This window comes from Ictidomys tridecemlineatus, chromosome 3, assembly GCF_052094955.1.
Source record: "Ictidomys tridecemlineatus isolate mIctTri1 chromosome 3, mIctTri1.hap1, whole genome shotgun sequence".
Taxonomy (NCBI): Eukaryota; Metazoa; Chordata; class Mammalia; order Rodentia; family Sciuridae; genus Ictidomys; species Ictidomys tridecemlineatus.
This window is the reverse complement of record NC_135479.1, coordinates 149,557,592-149,581,483: the sequence shown is the minus strand read 5'-3', so window position 1 is coordinate 149,581,483 and position 23,892 is coordinate 149,557,592. Positions and strand designations below refer to the sequence as shown.

At 35.2% G+C, this 23,892-nt stretch overlaps 1 long non-coding RNA gene across 1 annotated transcript in view; it reads right to left on the bottom strand.

Annotated features, from left to right (window-relative positions):
- Window positions 1-4,157: 4,157 nt before the first annotated feature.
- The window catches only part of LOC120884472 (uncharacterized), a 54,715-nt gene continuing 34,980 nt past the window's right edge, over window positions 4,158-23,892 (bottom strand). Inside the window, exon 2 of the long non-coding RNA XR_013435728.1 lies at window positions 4,158-4,264. This is a non-coding gene — a long non-coding RNA (uncharacterized LOC120884472). The remainder of the gene's footprint in view (window positions 4,265-23,892) is intronic.

Here is a 23,892-nt window from a genome sequence, read left to right as displayed (position 1 = left end):
ATAGCCTGAGAAGCACTTCATTATGCTTTTGTGATTAATGGGAACACCCATACTACTGAGATGCTTTTGAAGTACAAATCCAAAATCTCAATAGATGCATCTTCCATCAAGGAAAGAGATTTGAATGTTACCCCCAAATACCTCTTGTGTATTAGAAAGAGTGAAAATGCTGTATGAACTAAATGCACACTTGTTACAGAAATTCTCTGAAGATAGTAATCAGGCTACGTCTGCCTATATCCTTTTTTCACTAAGACTATTATTTTTCAAAATGAAAACTATAATTAGGTCCATGTTGTAATACATAAAGATTACAAAGGACTAATGCCAAAAGCTTCTGTAAATAAGGATCGATCTTTCCTTTGTTCTAAATGGGATGTGGGTCTTGGTTTTTAACTTAAGATAAACATCACACTAATACTATTTGGTCATGAATGGGAATCATTAATAGAAAGAGGTTTTAAGCAATCCTTCCAAAAACTTTCAAGATTTCATTTCAAAGTAAGCATTCTGCCACTTAAATATGTTTCATTTGTTGAGTGGTTCATTTGTTCAATGTTTCAACAAGAAAAATATAATTTAAAAAAATAAGCTTCTTATGATTTAAATAAAATAATAGTAGGTTCAGAACTATTTTGCCAACATCAGCAACACAAACAACTATGCATAATGATTGGAACTTGAGAAGACAGATATGAAGAAAGATGAATCAAAAAGTATAATGTGGTTTCATATAGTGGAAACCCTGCTAGTCTGGAAATCACAAAATTATGTTTTAATTCTCTTTTTTGGAATGATTCTGATAAGTTACAGTAGACAATTCATCTTCTCTCTGTACTTCACTTCTCTTATGTCTAAAATGAGAAGGTTGAAATTAATGAGTTTCCCTCTCTATCAATTTAGGCCAAGGATCAGCAAACTAAGGCTCATGGGCCGAACATAGACCACCAGCTGTTGTTATAAAGTTTAAATGGAACATAGCAAAATTCATTCATTTATGCACTGTCTATGGCAAATTTCATGCTATAGCAGCAGAGAGAGAGAATATTTAGTCTGCAAAACTATAATATTCACTACCTGTCCCTTAAAGAAAAAGTTTGCTGACCCATGTTCTAAGCCATTGATAGTGTTTTTAACACAAGAGAGCAAGTGGGTATCACTTCAAACCCAAATCTCATCTTTTAATGTATTATACTTGTTTCACAGGATGGATTTCCACCAATTCTCTATCCAAGGCCATGTGAGTAATTTGTTTTTGCAATGCTATACCATGGTGCTTTTATAATCATTCTGGCAATTGTGGATATACTCATCTTTCACCATAACTTCAATGCATATCCTCTGTCAACTGATAGGGACATCATCTGTCGACTTTTCTAAATATTGTTAGGATTGGTGGTGATGACTAAAACCATGTTAAAAACTGGACAGTTCCTCAGTTTCAGGGTCAAGGAGAAGCCCTCCCTTACCTAAGAAAGGAGAATGAATCAATGTATTAATAATAGATGAACAGGAAAAGTTGTTAAATCTCTATAAAATTGGAAAAAGAAAACCTATATAAGCAGCATAACACATACAACTTTAATCTTCTTGAGGAGCACAATTTATGTTGAAGTTGAAAATCTATATCGAAATTAGTAGTTATAAAATTGGCTCAGACTCTAAAATTACAAATATGTCTTAATATTCAAGTGCACAAGGGATGGAAACTCACATGTGCTCCTGATTACCCGATCTTATTTCTCACACAACCTCACCATTAAGGGGAAGGCCTTTCATAGCCACACAAAGAGAGACTCTCAGTGGAGCCTTATCTGAATACAACACTCTCCTGTCAGCCAAGGACCTGTCCGACTCACCATGCACACAGCCATGTCAGAATTAATTTCCTCAACAATTTTTCTATTCAGCTCCCTGCTACCCAAGACCCTGAATCCTAGAAAATATTCCCCCTGGAAAATTCAAAAAGCTGTCAAGAGTATCCAAGAGCCAAATCTCCATCAACTTGTTACTACTATTATTATTATTTTTAATTTTTAAAGGAGTTATATAGGAGTTTAAATTTTACCTAACATGAAGATTTAAAAACTTAACCACCTTGCTGGTGTTTTCATAACCAACATTGTGTAGTGGGATAAAACTAGAATATAGGGGTCAGTCACTCTTGATTTGGAATGTTTGTTCAGCCTTTTCTTTATAGTATGACATAGTATATTATTCATATCCTCTGAACCTCAATTGTAATCAGTTATGTGATACCAAAATAGTCTCCCTTTAAAAAAGTATTCAAATTGCTTAGAATAGTATTCAGCTGTCTAAAAAATTGTCTCTTACTATCTTTTTTGTTGTCACTGGTATTCAAGTGCAAATATATTAGCTCAAATTTTAACCTGCAAAAGGGAATCATTAAATCCATTTTGCAGACAAGGAAACTAAAGTCTCGAGAAGTTAGAGGTGTGGCAATCATCACATAGTTTTTAAATGGTGGAAAAAAAATTTGAATCTGGGTCTTTCTGACTCCAGAACCTCTGCTCTTTCCATAAATCCATACTGTTTTCCACTTATAGCTTCCTCTATTTATGAAGATCTGCTCTAAGCTATCAGCTGCTGTCTGGGGCATAGTTGTGTAGAACAATTCAACCTCAATATTTGGAAATTGTTGCCCTCATTATATTTTAAAGGTTATGTTCCAAGGCTGCTCCTAGCACTTGCCTACTGTAACTTCTAGTCAAGAGACTAGAACATCTGACTCAACTGTTACTTGGTTTAGAGACTTTCCCTGCCTACTAGTACATTCCTCCTGGCTCTATATAATCTACTTAGTTGCTGCTATTTATCATTACTCTCCTCCAATGCCAAAAACAACGCATGGGGAGCATACCAGCAACTCTCAGGCTTTTGTCAGAGTCTGGCCATCACTAGGAAAGTGCCCCCCTCCAAAAAAAAGCACAGATGGACTGTTTCTGGGGCTCCCACACAGGTCAGACTTAATGCTCAGATGGCAGTGGCTATATGAAGCATGCCCATTATGTCTAAATCAGCATGCCAAGCAATTTGGATGGTGCCACTCTGGGTGAATAGTCATCTCTATGCCTTTTCCCTCTCCGCTGGCTATGCTGTTCTCTTGCTCAGCATGCATCCTGCCAGTGCCTTCCCAAGGTGCACAGTGATCTGTCAGGAGCTGTCTGTCACCTATGGAAAGTGAATTCAAAGAGAACAAGAAACTAAATTTATGACTTTTTTAACCCAAGGGATATGAATAGCTGTGCCTTAGCCAAGGAGCTTTCTCACACTGGGTCAAGACAGGTACCCACTCCAAAATCAGTGCAGGCCCAGGCTGCTGAATACATCGGACTGGAGTGAGAACTGAGACACAAGGAGAGAAAGAACTGCTGAGTTTGGACTTTAACTGATCTAAGTTTTATGTAAGAGCACTGTTATTTGTCAAAGAGTCTATTTTCTGCGGTGAATCTGAAATGGGATATGAAAAATATTTGCTTCAAAAATGTGCATGTTTTCTCTAAGAAGCATATTTCAAAACTTCATTCCAGGAAGTTCCTTTATAAGTTGATGTAATTTGCTGTTGCTCAACATAAGTGCTTCTAAAATCCCACAGGAAGTATGCAAAAATCTGTTGGAAATTTAGGGAAGAAATGTGAAGGAAGAGGATGGGGTTCTATCTTCCAATATACTTATTCTTTTATGTTATATATAACCTCTACCTTGCTTGCCATTAGTTTCATATATAATCATATCTCACTTATTAGGCTGTCAACTCTTGGAGTAGACTCCATTTGAGACATTCTTTTTTTCACAGAACTTGTCACAGTATCTGATATATAGGAGGCTTAAAAGGCAATCTATATATATATATATATATATATATATATATATATATATATATATATATATGGCAGAGATTCTCAATGTTAATGAGATTTGTGTTTACTCATCCATGGTATAGAGCTATCATTAGGGAATGGCTGCCAATCAGGTGCAACATTCCCAAGTATCTCTAATAATCCTCTATAGGGTTAATTCACTTCACAGTGTTTATTTGCTACAGCTCCTAGAGTAAAACCCAACTACAATGAGTATATAACACAATAAATTATCCAATTAATGAATGGATGATTAAATAACATTAATATCAGATGTTAATGATTGATTTTTGATTATTTAAGTAAATGAATGAATACAGTATCAGATGTATCATGATGCAGGTTAAGCTTCAGTGAGGTATTAAGCAGATCCTTCCAAGATCCTGCAAAAAAAAAAAAAAAAGCTAAATAACATATTCAGAGTTTACAGATACTTTAAGAATATTTTTTGGATTCTTTTCCTTATGCATAGAGTCACCAAATTATAAGTCTTGGGATTCAAGAAAATGGGCTCTGACTCTCATTCAAGACAAAAAGCACAGTGGTATATAATGCATGGAATAGGAAATTAGTATTTGCAATGCACAGAATGTCGATCTCTTCCATTGAAGTTGACTCTTTTATTAATAAAAAATATCACACAATCTAAAGTAGACTGCAATTTATTGTCACATTTTCTCTCATTACTTTTTCTCTGATGGTCTATGCAAAAAGAATTGCCTCATTAATAACTTTGACCAATTACATTTGCAAGATGTTGATTATTTTTACTTTTTACATTTACCAAAGCTTAGAAATAGGGAGGAAATTCCTTTCTTGGAATAGTGTTAGGTTTGTCTTAAGAATAAATCAACTTTGAGAGTTTTAAACATTTCTAGGAGATTTATCTTTGGGTATATATATATATATATATATATATATATATATATATATATATATATATACATATATACACACACACACACACACAGTTTATGAAATGCTCAGGAAACCAAGAAAAATATAAACAACTTGTTTGATTATATTCACCTGTCATATATTTAACATTTCAGTGGTTGAGGTAGTTGATATTATAACTAGAAGGGAGAGATGGTTTAGAAATGAAATAACATGTCTTTGGTCATGAGTTTGAGTGAATATACAATGGAATATTTTGTTCAAGTCTTCAGTTCTAAACAACTGTGTCTGCTATACTGAGAGAATTTTCTTACCAAAAGTTTTGAATTTCCTATCAATTCAATTTGACACATCTTTTCCTTTATATTTACTAGCTTCCTAAAGATAATATGTGAGAAGAAAGGAAGGAAAAATTTTGCCTTATTTATATATAGGTTTTAGTTATTTGGCATCATTTCATTGTATATCACTGTCTAATATAAGATTAATAGAGAAAACTAAATTAGTCTCTGGGAATAAAATTAATCTTGTTTATTTAAAAGCAGTATTATAATAATATTTAATGATTCAAGACAGCATAACAAAAAACAAATCAAGGAACTAAAGATAAGGCCAATGCTTGATCTGTTTTAAGGCATCAGGTGAATAGTTAAATGCACATAATATGCATATTCTGAACTGATTGGCAGAAAAATTCTCAAAAGAACACAAAAGTATTCATAAATGTACAGTGCACATTTTAATGAAGGAGGTGTTTTGAGGACTCACACAGAGGTGTTATGCTATCCATACATAAGCAACAGGGCAGCAGCTGCAACTTGTTTAACAGCTCAACATTAAAATATTGAACTTGACATTGAGGTAACCACACTTTTGAAATTTCATGTCAAATATATTTCGAATTCACTATTGTAAGTAATTTTAAATCTCTACATATGCATTTGATAAGACTAAAGGTTTTCAGTGTTTTCATGGACAAAGAAGCATTTTTATTGTCACCAGCACCATTATCCAAAGACAAAGAAAATACTTTCCCTATATCTAATTTTGACTTCCGTTCCTTTAGCATAGGGATCTCCAAGGCTATTTAGTTGCTCAAAAATTAACTTTCACCTCAAATTTATTTCTCCTTTAATTTTTGAAAAGAAACTTTTGGCACATTAAGTCTCCCTAATTTTACTGGCAGTTATAGTTAAATAGCTTAACCATTTGATCAAGACCTTAAAGGTTATTTAATAATTTTTCCCTAACCACCTGTTAACTGAAGCCAGCTGATGAATGAATGCTAACTGTAACATTTCTAAGTGCGGGTGGCCTTTCACTGTCCATAGCTTTCCCACATTTCTGTATCCCAGAGATATGAATTTTGAAACAACTAGTGGCTCAAAATTTTTTAAAATTCATCTTGTCTCTAGTAGACACTTATTCTGAGTTCATGAACTGGATATTTGGCTATAGAATTGGGGATACATCATCCTACTTAAATTTGTACTACTATAAAAGTATACCCAAGATTGGATACTTTAGAAAGAACAGAGATTTATTTCTTAGAGTTCTAGCAACTGGGAAGACCAAGGATGAAGAGTTTGCATCTGTACAGGCTTTCTTGCTGGGTCATCCCATGGCAGAAGGGTAAAGGGAAAGAAAGCACAAGAGGTAGGAACAGGGGGATAAACTCATCTTTTCATCAGGAACCCATTCCTAAGATAAGTCATTCACTCTTTCAATAACAGTATTAAAGGTCCCACCTCTTACCAATATGGAGCAGTGGGAGTTATATTTCCAGCACAGGAACTCTGGGGGACAAATTCAAATGATAGCACACACAGTCATTACAAAAATAGGTAGTATTTTTATCTAGGAGCTGTAAGTTTGCTGAAAAGAGGGAGAAAAAAAAAAGAGCAGCACACCCAGGAGAAGGCAGAAGAAAAAAAGAGAAAGAGCTAGCACTGAATGAATGGAACAAAGCATTATGGAACCCCATACAGAAGCAATTCACCCAGCATCTGACTCCAGCCAATGTCTTTTAATTCTCAAAACCCTCTTACTCCACCTTAAGGGCCTATTATGTGACCTTACAGAGTATGGATCAGTCAGTTTTCATGCCTGTAGGCCACTGGACATCCTATAAAATTTTTGGCTTGGGACTCATGGTGAGTATCAGGAAAGGGGTGAACACTATACTAGGGTTTGGAGGGGGGAGGTCTCCCTTCTTCCTCTTCTGATTGTCTTCCTTGGCATTCCATCTTCCAGCGTCCAGACTTTGGTATTCAGCTTGGGCCCATCAAAGTATCTGGAAAAATTTATTTCTTTTACAACCCCTGAAGTAAACCAGTGTTCATTTTCCAAGCTGGAATCACAAGAGAAATATGAAAGCTAACTGCACATAGTATAAATAAACATGGTATGGGAACACGAGAGCAGAACACAGCAGCCTGACACAGAGGAGAGAGACAATCCAGCATAACAAATAGTAAGTTGTGCTTTGCCCATGGCATTTTCTGGCTCCATCAATAATTATATAATACAACAGTCACTGATTTCTTAGCCCTGGATCAATAATGGGTTTCACATCCCCTCCAGAGCTGGTTGTTGACCAAGGTGCTTGCTCAGCCCACCCCCTCCCCATCTATGGCAAAAAATCGATTCTTGCATAACTGCTTGTGTGCTTCGAATGTCAGCATCAGAGCAATGGAGAAATTTGGAGCTTAATAGCACTGCAGAACTCACAAAGATTTTATATCTTTCTCTCCCCGTAAGCCCACACAGCTCAACCAGTAGCTTCACAGGAAGTCTCCAACCCAAAACACACAATACAATTGGGACTTTCCAAAATAACAGCAGCAACCACAAATATGTAGAATACTCATAGGCATACAGTTAAACTAAGGCATGTTAGTACTTCATTTGTCTTATAATTAACTTTCTATAGTCAAATAGATGAGTTAATATAGTAACCGATACCTTTAATATGATAGGATGGTAGTGACACAAATCTGTGACAAAACCTGATTTACAGCTGGATAATGTTCCATCACAAAATATGGGGCGCTCAGGGACAATTATATCACAATATAAAATTTGTCATTCCAAATGTAGAGAGGGCCTATTTGTTTAAGCATAGCAGCATATTTTTAATTCCAGATATTCTCTAAAGAACAATGCTAGTTATATATACTCAACACACAAAGAAAAGGAGACCTAGCAGTCATCATTTTAATCTGATCAAGGCAGATGGCCAAAGTTGATAATATAGATACCAAAGTAGATTTCAGAAATTGAATTACCCTGTTTGGTTGTCTGCCTTGATTTAGTTTACTAGACAATGACCCTAATTCCTCCTCACTAGCAAAGTTCTATAGTGCTAGTGTATGAATGAGGGCAATATTGCAAAAGAGGTCTTTTTTGTTGTTTCTGCTGTTGTTGTTAAGCTTCTATTGAACTTTCCTGTATAAGGGTCACAGCAACCCTTTGGCCATGATAATACCAGAGGAATGCATCATAAGCATTATGAGTCTTCATTTTGCAATTTACAAAGAAATGTTGATGAAACCCAGAGGGAAGAAGTGAATTACCCAAGGTCAGCCACCAGCCTCACCATTTCATGGACCCAGAATTCATATGTTATCCACTATGCCATACCTTCTGCTAAACTGACAAATATATATTGGGGATTTAGAGGCCATACCCCCAAATTACCCTGTCCTTAATGGACCGAATAGTTGTGCCCTTCAAATAGTATATGATGAAATTTTATCCCCCAATATGATAGTAGGAGATGGGGTCTTAGGGTAGTGTTCAGATCATGAGGGTAAAGCCTTCAAAGTCAAACTACTTGCAGACTAATAAACAAATAATAACAGTAATAAAATTCAAAATACTTTCTCAATCAGAGTTCACAGGTGAAATTTTTTAAAAAAATTGTCATTATCTCATTGACAAGGCAAAGAAGGCACACTTGAATTTTTAAACAATCAAATACAGTATCTTTTGACTCAATGCAAATCATCTTGAGGATATGAAGATACAGTCTTAAAAAACAAATAGAAGAGTCCACCTCTTATTTTGGTAGCCACCAAGTCCACTGGCAGACTTACATTTGCACAGACCTTTTGGTTTAAAGATTTCAGTATTCAAACAGAATTGGTTGTCTACTCTTGAGAGACATTAGTAGTCATCACTCAAACTCATTTCCAGATTTACCCTAAGTAAGTATATCAAAGATAGGGCAGATGAGAAAAAAATCATCATTTTAAGAAAATCTGGGAAAGTCACTCTAGATCTTTTGGGATAAAAATAGACCTGGAATAATGTTGCAAGGTATTCTTCCCCTGCTCCTTGATTTAAGTTTGGACAGGTTCTTTGCTCCAATATTTAAAGAACTTTTAATCTAGCTCAAAAACAAAATATGTTGAAATAGATTTCGGATAGTGAGATAAATAAAAAATTGCTTAACTCTTGAATGTGTCTAGTTAATTGCATAGTTGTGTTCAAATACCTACCTGAGTCCTAAGGAAGGTCCGATCTTTAAGTCAAAAATGAATTTGGCAAACAAGAATTAAATCAATGATCACCTGTTCCATATTCAGTATCATATTATATGATTTTTATGTATTTTAATATTTCAAATTCTTCATCATATCACACTGAAAAATTCCATCCTGTATATCATATCCTTTGTTGCACTTAATAGAATGTAATTTTAATTAATTAACTGTGTGACTGTGGCTGTTTATTCACTGTTTTATTAAAGGCATTTAGAAAAATGCCTGGCAAGAATATTCAGTACAAAAATAATAAATGAATAGATGGATTGATGAATGCAGGATGAAAACAGATTCTCCTCACTCCTTTATTACCACTGACAACTGAGTTATCACTTTAGGACTCTAAATAAAGTGAAAAGTTGCTGAGCTCAGTTCTGAAGTAGAAACATTGTCACCCAAGTCCTTAATTTGGAAATAAAATTCCTTTCCTCTACCTGTAATACTCTTTTCCTGGTTACCTGGATTCTTTCTCAATTTATGGGTACAGTCATGATGGTGTGAATCCTTCTGTGCTGACAATGCTTACAGCAAATCCCTGCTGTTCACATATATGAGATTCCAATAATTTTCTACAAACAACATTTTAATGGGATGGTACAAGGGAACAAATGTACATCATGGGGTTTTTGAAATCAGAAATTTGGAAGCCAATGGGTCTTTCACCCCTTTTAATAAGTGGATGATATAACTTCTAAACCCCATTTTCTCCATATACAAACATGGAGATCTCATTGCAGAAGGTTTGAGAAGGTCAATAATTTTGGGTTTTGTCTTGGTACTGAGGATTTAACCCAGGAATGCTTTACCACTGAGCTACATTTCCAGCCCGCCCCCCCCCTTTTTAAAAAAATTTTGAGACAGAAATTCAAAAAGTTGCTTAGGGCCTCACTAAGCTAATCAGATGGGCCTTGAATATGCCATCCTCCTGCCTCAATCTCCTGAACTGCTGGGATTAAGGTAAGTGTTCCTGCGTCTAGCTCAACTGCAATTTTTGAAGAAAGGACGAGTCAGTATTATGGATGTTCATTCTTTAAACAAGTCTCATTAACAAACATCAGGAAGGTCTTGCCCTCTGTTTGGACATATAGGAGATGTCAACAATTATTCCTGGGGTTTCATTTTCAAAATTCATAGCTGAGAATCTATGATATCTCTTTTGAATAAAAAGATCAGATTGTTTCTGAAGTTCCAAAGCCATTCCAAATAAAGATCCAAGAAAGCAAATCAAGTCTAGAGGCTACTATTGCCAAGGATTATGCCACTGAAGTGGAGGCTCTGAGAGACACTGGCTGAGGCCTGTCCACAGTATACACAAACCCATACCTGGATACTTTGTGACTATGGATTTCTGTCTTGATAATATGACATATTACATTAAAAAAAAAAAAAGTCTCATTAGTGGCACTATCACTTCACCACCACTAAGGGGAGACGTGTCTTGGCAAAACAAAATTGGCACTGAGAAGTAGGGTTGCTTACTTTAACAAATACCTAAAAATGTGAATGTGGCATTAGAACTGGGTAAGTGATAGAAGCTAAAAAATTATAAAGTATTTGATAAAAAAACTGCACTGTAGTGAATGAACTATTAAGAATAATTCCTATGAAACCTAAGAAGGGCAAGAGAAAAGCCAAGGAAAAACCCTCAAACTTCTTAGTGAATATGTAATAGTTGTGAATAGAATGTTGGAAAAAAAATAGGGATGTTGAAGGCTATTCTCTTAAGGAATTACCTGGGAATGAGGCATGTATTAATGAAAACTAGAGGGAAAGCAATCCTTGTTATAAATGGTAAAGAACGTCACTGAATTTTGTTTATGTCCCAGTGTTTTGTGGATGGTAGGAGTCAGGAGCAGAGCGCTTTCTAAACAAAGTGTTGAAGGTGGAGCATGGCTTTTCTTCTTAACCACTTATAGCAAAATATAAGAAGAAAGAAAAGGAAAAGATTTAAAGATAGAATTTTTAACCAAAAGTGAATCGGACCTTGAAGATTTCAAATATCCTCAGCCTGGTCATAGTGTGAATTAAAAGAAAGCTTTTTCAAGATGAACACTTAGTATGGTTGTGTGGAAGTCAGGTGCTACTCATCAAGACAATGAAAGAATGACCTGGAGGCAATTTGGAGATCCTAGGGGCTGCTGCCTCTCTCATCACAGGACCATAATACAAGGCCTTGAAGGCAGAAAGATTTCAAGACTCTTCTCTCCTGAATTCTGAGTATGCAGTGTAGGTGACCACCATTGGGGGGGTGCAAAGGTGGTATGGCCTGGTGGCATTTGCACAGTGCAATCTCTACCAGAATATTAATTGCATGTGCTATGGGCAGGAGTGGGAAGGATGGCTACCTCTACTTAGATTCCAAAGGATGGAGCTTCCCAGAGCCACTGGCTCTTCATACAGAGGACTACCATAAGGCTGGATCCACTGCAGAATTGCTGCTCCTACCACTCCTAACAATAGAGTCAGGGGCATATGGTATAAGCTTGGAGATTTGAAGGCACACACTTATACTTAACCCTTGAGAGCAATAGCATGGGCTGCACCTAGCAAAGCCACAGAGATAGAGCTACTCAATGTCATCAAGGCAGTATTGTCCAAAGTCTGAGGGACCTTAATCATGCTTGGCAAAGCTATGGAGGGGCTACCTTCACCTCAGTGGGATTGAAGGACAAAACCCCCAATCAAAGATGATGATTCTGCTGCTTTAAGATTTAATGTTGTTTTCCTTGTTGGGTTTGGGACTTACTTGGGACTTGTCACTCATTCCTTCTTTCTTTCTTCCTTTTAGAATGAAAATGCCTATTCTGTCCCACCATTGCATTTGGAAGCACATTATTTCTTTCATTTCACAGATTCACATCTGGAAAGCAATTTTCCTCAGAATGAATCTCGAGTCGTACCCATATCTGATTTAGGGAATATCTGATAGCCAGTTTAGATGAGACTCTGGTCTTTAAACTTTTGAGTTAAATGATAATTTTATTTAATACTCTGTGAGCTCCTGGGATGGGATAAACATATTTTATATGTGAGAAGAACATGAATTTTGAGGATCCTGGGGTAGAATGCTATGGTGTGGATGTTTTATGTTTATTCCAATTTTATATGTTAAAATTCTAACTTCCAAGGTGACGGCTCTAGGAGGTGGGGCCACTGGAAGGTGTGTCTCTCCTGAGTGGAATTAGAACCTTTATACCAAATGCCCAGAGAACTGCCTGGCTGCTTTCTATCATGTAAGGACACATTCAGAAGTTACTATCTATGAAGAATAGGGACTTCGCCTGATCCCAAATCTGCTAGTGCCTTGATCCCTGCCTCTAGAACTGTGAAAAATATTTTCCATTATTGATAAGCTAACCACTTTAAGATATTTTATTAAAGTAGTGTGGATAGACTGAGTAAATACTGAAGGAGCTTGACATGAGAATATGCAGTTGATCAACATTTCAGTTTGCATATATTGTTTGAATTGTCTTCATTTGGGAAGCCTGTTTTTACAAGTGAACATATGACTTTGTACCACAGCACTAGTATTTGTACCTTAGCACAGACAAAGCTGGTCAGGAAGGAGTGTGCTAAAGTTGATGGTTCAAATACCTCTGTGAGTAACCATGATATTTAGTGCTCAGAAATTTCCAGAATCACACATCATTATCAGTGTGCTCTTTATTATTATATAATTTAAGTTGTACATGCTTACAGGGTACAGTGTGATAATTTAATATCTATATGAAGTGTACAGTGATCAAAGCAGGGTAGTTAGCATTTTTATCTTTATAAATATATTTTAAATATTTGGATATTTGATTACCAATTAATAATTGTGCATATTTATGGGGTAATGTGATATATGTATATGTGTGTGTGTGAATTAGCTATGCTAATTTACATTCCCATCAATGGTATGTAACACACACACACACGCACACACACACACACGCACACAAATGAGGGTAAGTAGCATTTCCATCTCATCATTTCTTTTCTAGCTAATGAACATGAAATAGATGATTATGAACAAGTTACTCCATGATGCTGTATAGAGTAGAACATTAGAGCTTATTGCTTCTACCTAACTGTGCTTTGGTATGCATTATCCAATCTCCCTCCACTCTCCCCTTCTCTTCCCTTTCCTGCCTCCTGAATTATGACACCACATTCATATAGACATTTTTACCTTCCATATATGAGAAAGAAGATGAAGCTTTTGTTTTCTGCATCTAATTTCTATAACTTAACATCCTCAATTCCAAGCAGGGCATGGTGGTGCATGCCTCTAATCCTGGCAACTCAGGAGGCTGAGGAAGGAGGATCACAAGTTCAACCTCAACAACTTAGCTAGGACCTTAAGAAACTTAGCAAGACCCTATCACAAAATAAAAAATTAAAAGGGCTGAGAATATACTTTAGTGGTTGAGTGCTGCTGAGTTCAATCACTGGTACAAAAAAAAATCCTCCCTTCTATCCATTTTGCCACATATGATAGGATTTCAGCCTATTTCGTGGCTAAATAATACTCCATTGTGCATGTATACCACATTTTCTTTATCCATTATCTGTTGATGGGCACCTAGGTTGTTGATTCCAGATCTTAGCTATTGTCAATATTACCAGGATAAATATGAGAGAACAGTATGGGGTCTCGTTGATATGCTGATTTCATTTTCTTTGCATATATATCCAGAAGTGAGATAGATGGATCTTAAGGCAGATCCATTTTTAGTTTTTTGAGGAACTTCCATACTGTTCTCCATAATAGCTATACTAATTTACATTCCCATCAATAGTATGTAAATGTTCCTTTTCTCTACACAGCCACCAGCCACTCTGGGGTGAGATGGTATCTCATCACAGTTTTAATTTGTATTTACCTGATAATTAATGATGTTGATGATTTTTCATATACCTGTTGGTTGAATTTCTTCTTTGTAGAAATGTCTATTAAGATTATTTGGCCAGGCACATTGGCACACACCTGTAATCTCAACAGCTTGGGAGGCTGAGGCAAGAGGATCAAAGCCAGCCTATATGTTCTGGATATTAATCCTTTGTCTGGTCAATAGTTGCTAAATATTTTTTTCCCATTCTGTAAGCTGTCTCTTCCATCCATATGTGGTCTCCTTTGCTGTGTGGAAGCATCTTGGTGTGGTATAATCCCCCCTGCTTTTTTTTGTTTCTATTGTCTATGCCTTTGGAGTTCTATCAAAAAATAATTACCTATATCAATATCTATGTATTGTGTTTTGCTATGTTTTCTTCAAGTAGCTTTATGATTTTAGATAAAATTCAACATCTCTTAATAAAACTCTGAACCAATTATGTCTGGAAGGAATATAACTCAATATAACAAAGAAGAAATACAATAAAGAATTTAACCAATTAGATATAGATGGGATATAATTCAATATAATAAAAGACATAGATAGCTATTAATTCACAATGGTTACAAATATACCTATGAGAAAATATATCCAAGGAGGTGGGAGACCTCTACAAAATAATTACAAAACATTGATGAAAGAAACTTAAGAGGATGCCAGAAATGGAAAGATTTCCCATGTTCATAAATTGGAAGAGTTATTATTGTTCAAATGTCCACACTACCCCCAAAGGATTTATAGTTTCAGTACAATTTCCATACAAATGCCAATAACATTCTTCATGTAACTAGAAAACAACAATTATAAAATTCATATGAAGGAATAAAAGATACCAAATAGCTAAAGCAATATTCAGCAAAAAGAACAATGCTGGATCACAATATTGGATCCCAAGACATACTATAGGGCTACAGTGACCCAAATAGCATAATACTGGCATAAAGACCAGCACACAGGCCAATGGTACAGAGTACCATTCCAGAAATAAATTCAAATATCCATAAGTCAACTAATTCTCCATAAAGGTGCCAAAAACATTTACTGGAAAGAGAAGAGACTCCTCAATAAAAGTTGCTGGGAGAATTGTGTTTTGATATGTAGAGGACTGAAACTTGACCCTTATCTCTCACCCTATACAAAAATCAACTCCAAAATAAGACTTGAAATGCTTTTCTCTCTTTAGAGAGATGCTTAACAACTCTTTTCTGGAGGAATGTTTGTTTGTTTGTTTGTTTTTGCAGAGAGGGAGAAAACAACAAATTCTGTCTATGTAACACCTAATAAAGAGAATGTTACAGTAAGAATTTAACTCTGGGGCAAAATGACAAAATCAAAATAAAATAATTTGTAGTAACACAGTATTTGTCACAATAAGAGTTGACCTGGAGTTGACACTTTTCTTAATTTATTATGTGTATTTATCCAAATATTAGACACCTTTTATGGCATCTTTTAGAAAACCAAATAATTTGTGTTACAAATAAAAATAAGAAACAAAATTAAATGATGAAAAATGTTTACTACCACCCTGAGGGAAATACTATCCCAGGTGGTCAAAAGTCAATTTACACCTGGCTTTGTATACTTTTGCCAAAATAGTTTATATTGTAATGTTAAATGGTATAAATTAATATAAAATCTATATGAAATAATCTTTGGAATATTATATTAAAATAATCTCCATCATATTGTAAATGTGTGTTCTCTATCTGTGATATTATAATGTTATTTGTAAAATATTAAATTAGGCACATAACATCTTCAGAACTCATAGTACTTCACTCACAGTATAAAGGTATAGATGCCCTTTTTTTTGTCCCACTATTCATCCTCCCCATCTGAAGAATGCATTTCCCAGTCATTCATAAAAAAATATCTTATAGCTACACTTATTTCTAAATATGGTGTTTCATACCTTCCATGGGACAGGTTAATGATTATTTTGGTTTTAGTGCCATCTGTTATAGCTTCTTCTGGGCTAAAGATCCTGTTTATGTCAACAAATTACTTAATTAAGCAAACTAGGTAAAGACAATGATGAGTTTGTGAAAATGAGTCAATTCTTCATGAAAACGGTATGAGTCAGTGTTATGTATCATTTGAAAGAAGATAGAAGAGGCTGGGTAGAGAGTGACACAGTGGTAGAAAAGGGCGCAGATCAGAGGGTACTGGCAAGGTCCCTCACAGAGTGGGGGGGAAGTGATAGGGTACCCAGGTTGAGTGACAAGCTACAGGTCCAGGGTCCTCTTACATTAGAGTAAAAAGAAGTCTTTCCTGGAGGAAAAAGGACATCTGAGCCCACAAGCAAATACTAATTGAGTCTTCTCTGTACACTACATACAATATTCTGTATTATGTGATAAGCCACTGAAATAAAAAGTATCTAATATCCCTGTGTAGCGGTGAGTCCACATGCTCTTGACACCTTCAGACATTGTTTCTCTTTTAATGCATGACTTCATGATGCCTTTTATACCCAATATGGACATGACTTCAAATTAAAACACTTCCCATACACGCTATTAAAACATTATTTTTGTAAAACAATAGCCCCATTATAATTTCATCTCAATGGAGAATATTTGCTATTTCTGGGAACTTTTCAAATAATGCTTTTTATTTGTATAAATTCAAGGCTCCCTTGATTTTTCTGTAATTCATGTAATAGCCAAAGAACAGATTTAAACTACTATTAAAGAAAATTCTGGCACTTACTATAATTCTTATAATATTGAAGGGGGCAGGTTTGAATCACTGTTATTATCAGGTGTTAAACCTAAATGCTCACAAAAATCATGCCTTCTGTTTATGTCAAAACTCTACTTGGTTCAAGATATGTGTCTAAACATGACTCCCTAAAAGGTGCAATGACTAAAAAAAGAAAAAGAAAAATTTGAGTCAGCAAAATTTTTCTGGTATAAACACTTTTTGAACAATAATCATTATAATAATTTTGGATATATGTATAGCTCTATTAATACTAACATTGAACCATTGGCTCTGTAAGCCCTGACAGTAATGTGTCCTGGGACTAAATACCAGGTATGTATAAAAGGCAAATGTTGAATCCCTGAAATAAGGATAAAGAAAATGACAACATTGGAATATTTCATAAAAAGTGGTTAAGTAAAAGTTTATAATGGAAAGAGGCATGTAGTCTTACATATACCGTGTAAAAGCATGAATTGTGTAGCTAGATAAATGGAATAAATGTTTGTGCTCCCATTCCATTGAGTGGAATTCTTATACAGAATTCCTAATGACAACCATGAGGCCACTAAAGAATGCATTATAAAATGAGAAGGAGGAGAAACTAAGCAGCCACAACGAACTCTCTTCATCCTATTCATCCTTCTTAGTATTCCAAAAGCAAATCATGGAATTCTAACATAGGATAACCATATGTTTGAGTTTGTTGTGAACAGCCCCAGTTTATTTCCTGGGTCCTAGTGTAATTACTAATAAACTTCACTTTCATTCTCAGAAGTGTCCCAGCTTGAACAATAAATTATATGGTCACTCTACCAGTAAGCCATCAGACAAATGACTGAATTCCCTCAGAGTATTCTGACATTAAAAGGAATGGATCACTTTGTTATCTGTTGCTGTCATTGATATTATTTAATACCAAGAAAACAGCATTGGGTTATTACAGGCAGAAATCAATAAAAGGCAATGCTATAAGCCTTCAGGAGAGAGAACAGAACCACATTGTAAGGAGAGGATTTTAGAAGGGTGTATCATTTTATGTTTACTAAGACACAGCTGATTGTCCATGCTCCATGGAAATACAGTGGCTTTGGTTTAGTGTTCAGCTAGAAAGTAAAATATTTATCTACAGGATCCATAAAGGCAATGAAAAGTGCATGTCTCTGCCCTGATTGTGTATTCCTCCTCAAGATGAAGGATTTTTTGTTTGTTTGTTTTTACTTTTCAACTGTTCAACCCATAAATTTTCTATTAGAAATGTACGGGGCTGGGGATGTGGCTCAAGCAGTAGCGCGCTCTCCTGGCATGCGTGCGACCCGGGTTCGATCCTCAGCACCACATACCAACAAAGATGTTGTGTCCGCCGAGAACTGAAAAATAAATATTAAAATAAAAATATCTCTCTCTCTCTCTCTCTCTCTCTCTCTCTCTCTCTCTCTCTCTCTCTCTCTCTCTCTCCTCTCTCACTCTCTCTTAAAAAAAAAAAAATGTACATTTTGGCCCAAGCTTGTCACTATGGGATACAAAAGAAACCATAGTATTTGCCTTTAAATAGTTCAAAATGTGCCAGGAGCAGTGGCACACATTTGTAAACACTGGCAGCTCAGGAGGCTAAGGCAGGAGGATTGAGCCAGCCTCAGCAACTTAGCAAGACTCTACTTAAAAAGATAAAACATAAAAAGGGATTGGAATGTGGCTCAGTGGTTAAGCACCCCTGGGTTCAATTTCTGGTACTAAAATTTTTAAAAAAATCTATTTCATAACTGGTGATTCAAGTCCAAAGCAATCACAATTACTAAGTATTTAACTATATGGCAATAAAACTCACAAATAATTTTAAGGGCCAAGTTAGAATATTAAAGGCTACTAAAGAATAAAAGGCTTAGACTTAGGCCTAAAGTATGCAGAATATTTCAAAGGAAAGAGAAACAGCAAAAGGAAAATATATATAATTGTAGCGATAAATATATGTTCAGCAACTGGTAACTAAAGTGAGGTTCATTTCTAAAGAAAATAAAAAATAGACTTGGATAGGCATGATGAAGCCATGTTCCATATATTTTAAAAAATTCAATGGGGGTTTAGACTTGATGTAACATATGGTATCAACATTAAACAATCATCTAATATCTGTCATCTCCATTTTAGGGAAGATATATATAGAGAGAGTACTATTTATGTGCATGCGTGCGCGCGCGTGTGTGTGTGTGTGTGTGTGTGTGTGTGTGTATACACACATATATATATACATGTGTATGTATATATACATACACATGTGTATATATCTGTATGTGTGTTGTGTGTATATATATTGCACTCCAGATCCATGTAGTTAAAATGTAAGATGGTACATAGGAAAAATATTCAAACACTTTTCACTTTCAATCCTAAAGAATGGCCTTAGTACACAAAAATCACATCATTTGATAAAGCATTTGTTTGTGATTAAAATATTTGAAAAGCATTCCTTTGGTTTCTTTGAATAACCAAAGAAAGCAATGTACTGAGTCTGGGCTTAACCCTTCCACTTCCTTCTTTCTCACTGCCCAACATCATGAGTCCAGATAGTAACTCCAGATTCAAGTGCTTAGACATTGTGATATGTGTAAAGGTTGTCCCATCAACCCCTTGTTTTTTTCTCTCTCACTTGCTTTCATTAAGATTCACTTGTTCCATGAGGACATTCCCAAGTAAACCTATCTCCCTGTTGTCATTAAAATCACTCAATGTACATAGCTGCCAACCCCTGTTCACCAGACCATTGAACACTTAGGGTTTTCCAGATAGTAATAATTAATTGATGTTGGGCATGTTTTAGTTATGTGAGTCTGTCTTCTCTTTCCTCTTTTAGATTGCAATCAGTGCAAGGGCAGGAAACTATCTTCTATTTTCTTGTACTACTATCATTATGTATTATTATTTAGCACTTAATGAGAGACAATAGTTTATTATAGAAGAGAATGAATCAGTTTCCCACAGCTGAAAGAAGATAATGGTCACCAAAAAATAGAAGCATTCATACTAGCCAAGAGATTAAAAATAATAAGAAAACTAACTAAGTATATGTAAAATTTTTGAATCAAAAACATAGTAAGAGAAAATAGTCTCTAAATAAATGGGGCAGGCATGAAATCAATGACTACTCAACAATAACTAAAATACTGCTTTTTTTTTTTTTTTTAGCAGAACATCAAAGAACAGCAGACAATTAGGAAGTAATGAAGACACTGCTAAAATAGCTATTGATGAAAGGCTGATAAGAAAACACTTGGAACAACGGAACATTTACAAATTAGGAGTCCCCTGCTAGAATTATTGAGCACAGTACAATGGAATAAACTAGGGGGGATAATTGCATGGATTTTTGAAAGTAAAATTTGAGGGCAAAGGGAAATCAGAACGTTATCGCATTCTAGAAAGAGAATTACTGAGCTTGTCTACCAAAGACATAGTAAATGAGTACTAGCCCTGAATAAAATTATTAAGTCATAAAAATTCAAGTATAAGACCCCCAACAAATTCTTTCCACTGTCATTCCTTATCCACAGTTCCAAAACCCTGACCAGAGCTTGTCTCTTGTCCAAGCTTACTGTGTCACCCTGTCTAACTTCTCCTTAATGCTTATAGTTCTTTCCACATAGCTTGGCTTTCTGCTAAGATAAAATCTAGGCATTCCATTAAACTAATCCATGAAAGTTAACCTAGTTTCATTCAATAATTTCTATTTAATGGCCACTACATGCTAAGCACTGTGGGAAATGCAGAGTTGGATGTATTAAAAGCTTGGTCACCTCAGGGTGGGGACAGGAAACGTGCTAACACTGAGCTCCCTCCTCTGAGAATGTGATTTAAATTCTCCCGCCATAATTCCTGTTCATGTTTCAGATTACCAATACTTTTCCAAATGCCTACATTATTGAAGTGCATTCTAGGGAGTGCTGAGGGGTTTTGTTAGTTTGTTTGTTTGTTTGTTCGTGGTCCAAGATGTGGTACTCAAATCATTGCTTCTGTTTCCTACTCTTCTTTTGTTCACAGATCTTCCCAAATGCTCCTTTATTTATGAATCCTTATACTGCACTCCCACTATCTGTCTGTCTGTTGTTGTTTATCATCTACGATTATGTAATGGTCTTGGGTAAAAGAGTACTGACAGTAATACAAGTTTCTTGGTTTCACATTTTAAATGACCAACACCAGGTGCTATGACACCCACTTGTGACAACAGGAGTTTTCTAGGAAAAAGTCCAAGTTTATTCATAAATGACAAAAAAGAAGCTCTGAATATGAAAGATGAACAAGATGTCAAAGTGACTATTTAAGAAGGAAGCTTTGCATGGTAAAGTAATAAAAATAGCTAAAATTAAATGATAGTTCTAAGTGGAAAAAATTTGAATAGTAGTGTAATAGATATAAAACTCTTCCAGAACAGAAAAAAACCACCATTAGGCTATGCTTGAAGTCTTTTTTGATTGTTCTTTGAATTTAAGAAATCCCATTTGCAAATAAAAGATAATTCTTTAGAAAAACAAAATGCATAATTATTCTCAACTTCAAAATAGCTGATATATGTCTGTGTGTGTATATACATGGATATTTAAACATATTCATGGTATATATAACATGGTACATATATATGTATGTATGCATATCTATACCTATATATATCTATATACATACATGTAATTTCTTTTGAAAGAAATTTTAATTTGTGAGGAAATCAACAAAGCTAGGGTTTACTACAATTCAGCCCTAAGGACAAGATAGGTTAAAAAATTTAAAAGCATGGTCCCCTCCCTCCACTAATTTACACACATTCCATAATCTTGCCATGGTGAGATCCATGCACAAAAAAAAACCTTAATGTTAAAGTTTTTGAACTAAAGGTACTATAGCTGAGAGTGAATAAATGTAATTCCCTTAATATATTAGTTATTTACTAAATATTTGTAAGATGGATGAATGAATAAAGGAATAAAAAGCAGATCATGTTGATTGGGTTTGATCATAAAGGATAGTTGGCTGTAGAGCGTGTGGCGAATTAGCACTGATGGAGGAGCATATTCCATATTCAAGGAATTCTCAGAGCAGAGGCCACAAGCAGGAATGAACATGGGGACAGGAGGTTCCACAAGTAGTTATAAAGGAAACAAGCTCAAGCAGAGCAAACTTCTGAATGTGTGAAAAACAAAAGAACATTTTTATAATTATTTATTTACTCTTAAAAAGAAGAAATCCTGAGTAAAAACTTATGCTATTGTAATAATAAGTTAATCTTTGGATCACTGACTGTTTTACCTCCAAGGTTCTCCTTGAACTCTTCTCCTTTAACAATTGCCAACCTTATCTACTGAGATTTCCCTCTGATTTGTAGACCCTTTTCTTATTTATGACCCAAATGCACAGTTTCAACAGTTCCACTGTGCAACATTCATGCAGAAATTAGGCATGTGTTTCTCCTTTATTGTTTATCCTAAGCTGTATGTTAATTGTTTTTTCTTTTGCCATTATCTGCCTAGAACCTAGTCATAATTCTTCAAAGCCACATACTATTTAGGAGAGAAGGAAAAAGATAGACATTAAAAGGAATTCTGGAGATACTGCAGGGTTATGAACATCTTCATTAGCATTGATTTCAACCATAGTTTAGATAACTATTCATTATCTATTCCTTAGGATCTATTTATATTTCTTTCATTCTCCTTTTGGACTTAACAAGTTACTTCTGCTTACCTCTTGATAAGTAAACCTCTGAGATTCTGGGGAAAGGGATCAAACTCATAGTCTGAGAACCCATGCTTGACTCTTCATATTCCACTCTTATGAATTTAGGAGAGTCATTGAAATCATCCTTTCCTGCAATTTCTCATCCGTAAAACTATTTGGGAAAAAAACCCACAAACTTCTTTTGGACACATGGCACACACCTGTAATCTCAGCAGCCTGGGAGGCTAAGGCAGGGGGATTGAAAATTCAAGGCCAGCCTCATCAATGTATCAATACCCTAGCAACTTAACTAGACCCTATCTCAAAATAAAACTTAAAAAGTGCCGCAGATGTATGTAACTCAATGGTAAAGTACCCATGGATTCAATCCCCAGTGCCAAAAATGATTTAAAAAAGAAAAATTCTTGCAATTCTACCTCATAAGTAATTTCTAAATGGGGAAAACAACCTTGAATGTACAATTTTTATAAATATTTTTTTCTTTCAAACTTTGAAAGAAATTTGTACTATATACATTAGCCATCTTTAAATATTTTATTGATTTCTTTTTCTTTTGAGATGCAACTACCAAAGAGACCTCAACATCCAGAAGGCAGCCTGACATGAGGCACTCACTTAGCATTATTTGACAAATGGACTAAATATCCCATGTTGTGATACAGCATTTAATTCAAGATTAATGTTCATGTGAGCTTCTTATTAATTCCCTTCTTGATTTGTCAATACACTCAAGAAGTATATCAAAGAATGGTCCATAAAAATGTCTACCTTTTATTGGACTAAGGGGTAACTCAATTTATTTTTCTATAAGCATAGCTTTTATTATTTTTTCCTAAGTGAATTACCTTTCATTACCCACACTGAATATCATATACCACTTTTCTGCCCACACACACAAGCTGGCAAGTTCTCCCTGTAGTTTATCTCCATCTGTTTGGCATTTTACTACCTGGAAGAGCTTAGTGTCATCTGCAAACTTGGATAATTCGCATGCTTTCCCTCTTCCAAATCATTTATGAAAATGTTAAATAAGACAGGTTCCAGGGCCAATCCCTAAGAAACCAAACTGCTTTTACTTCTCCATTCAGAGGCACTCTCATTTATCTCTAGATTATGTTTTTCTTTTTCCCTGTTAAAATAAACTTTGTTTAATCACTGTGCATTGATATACATATATATTTCTTTGGGTCACTAAAGTTACTGGAGGTTAGGATTCAAAATTACCCAAAACATGTTTCTTCCGTGAAACTTTAA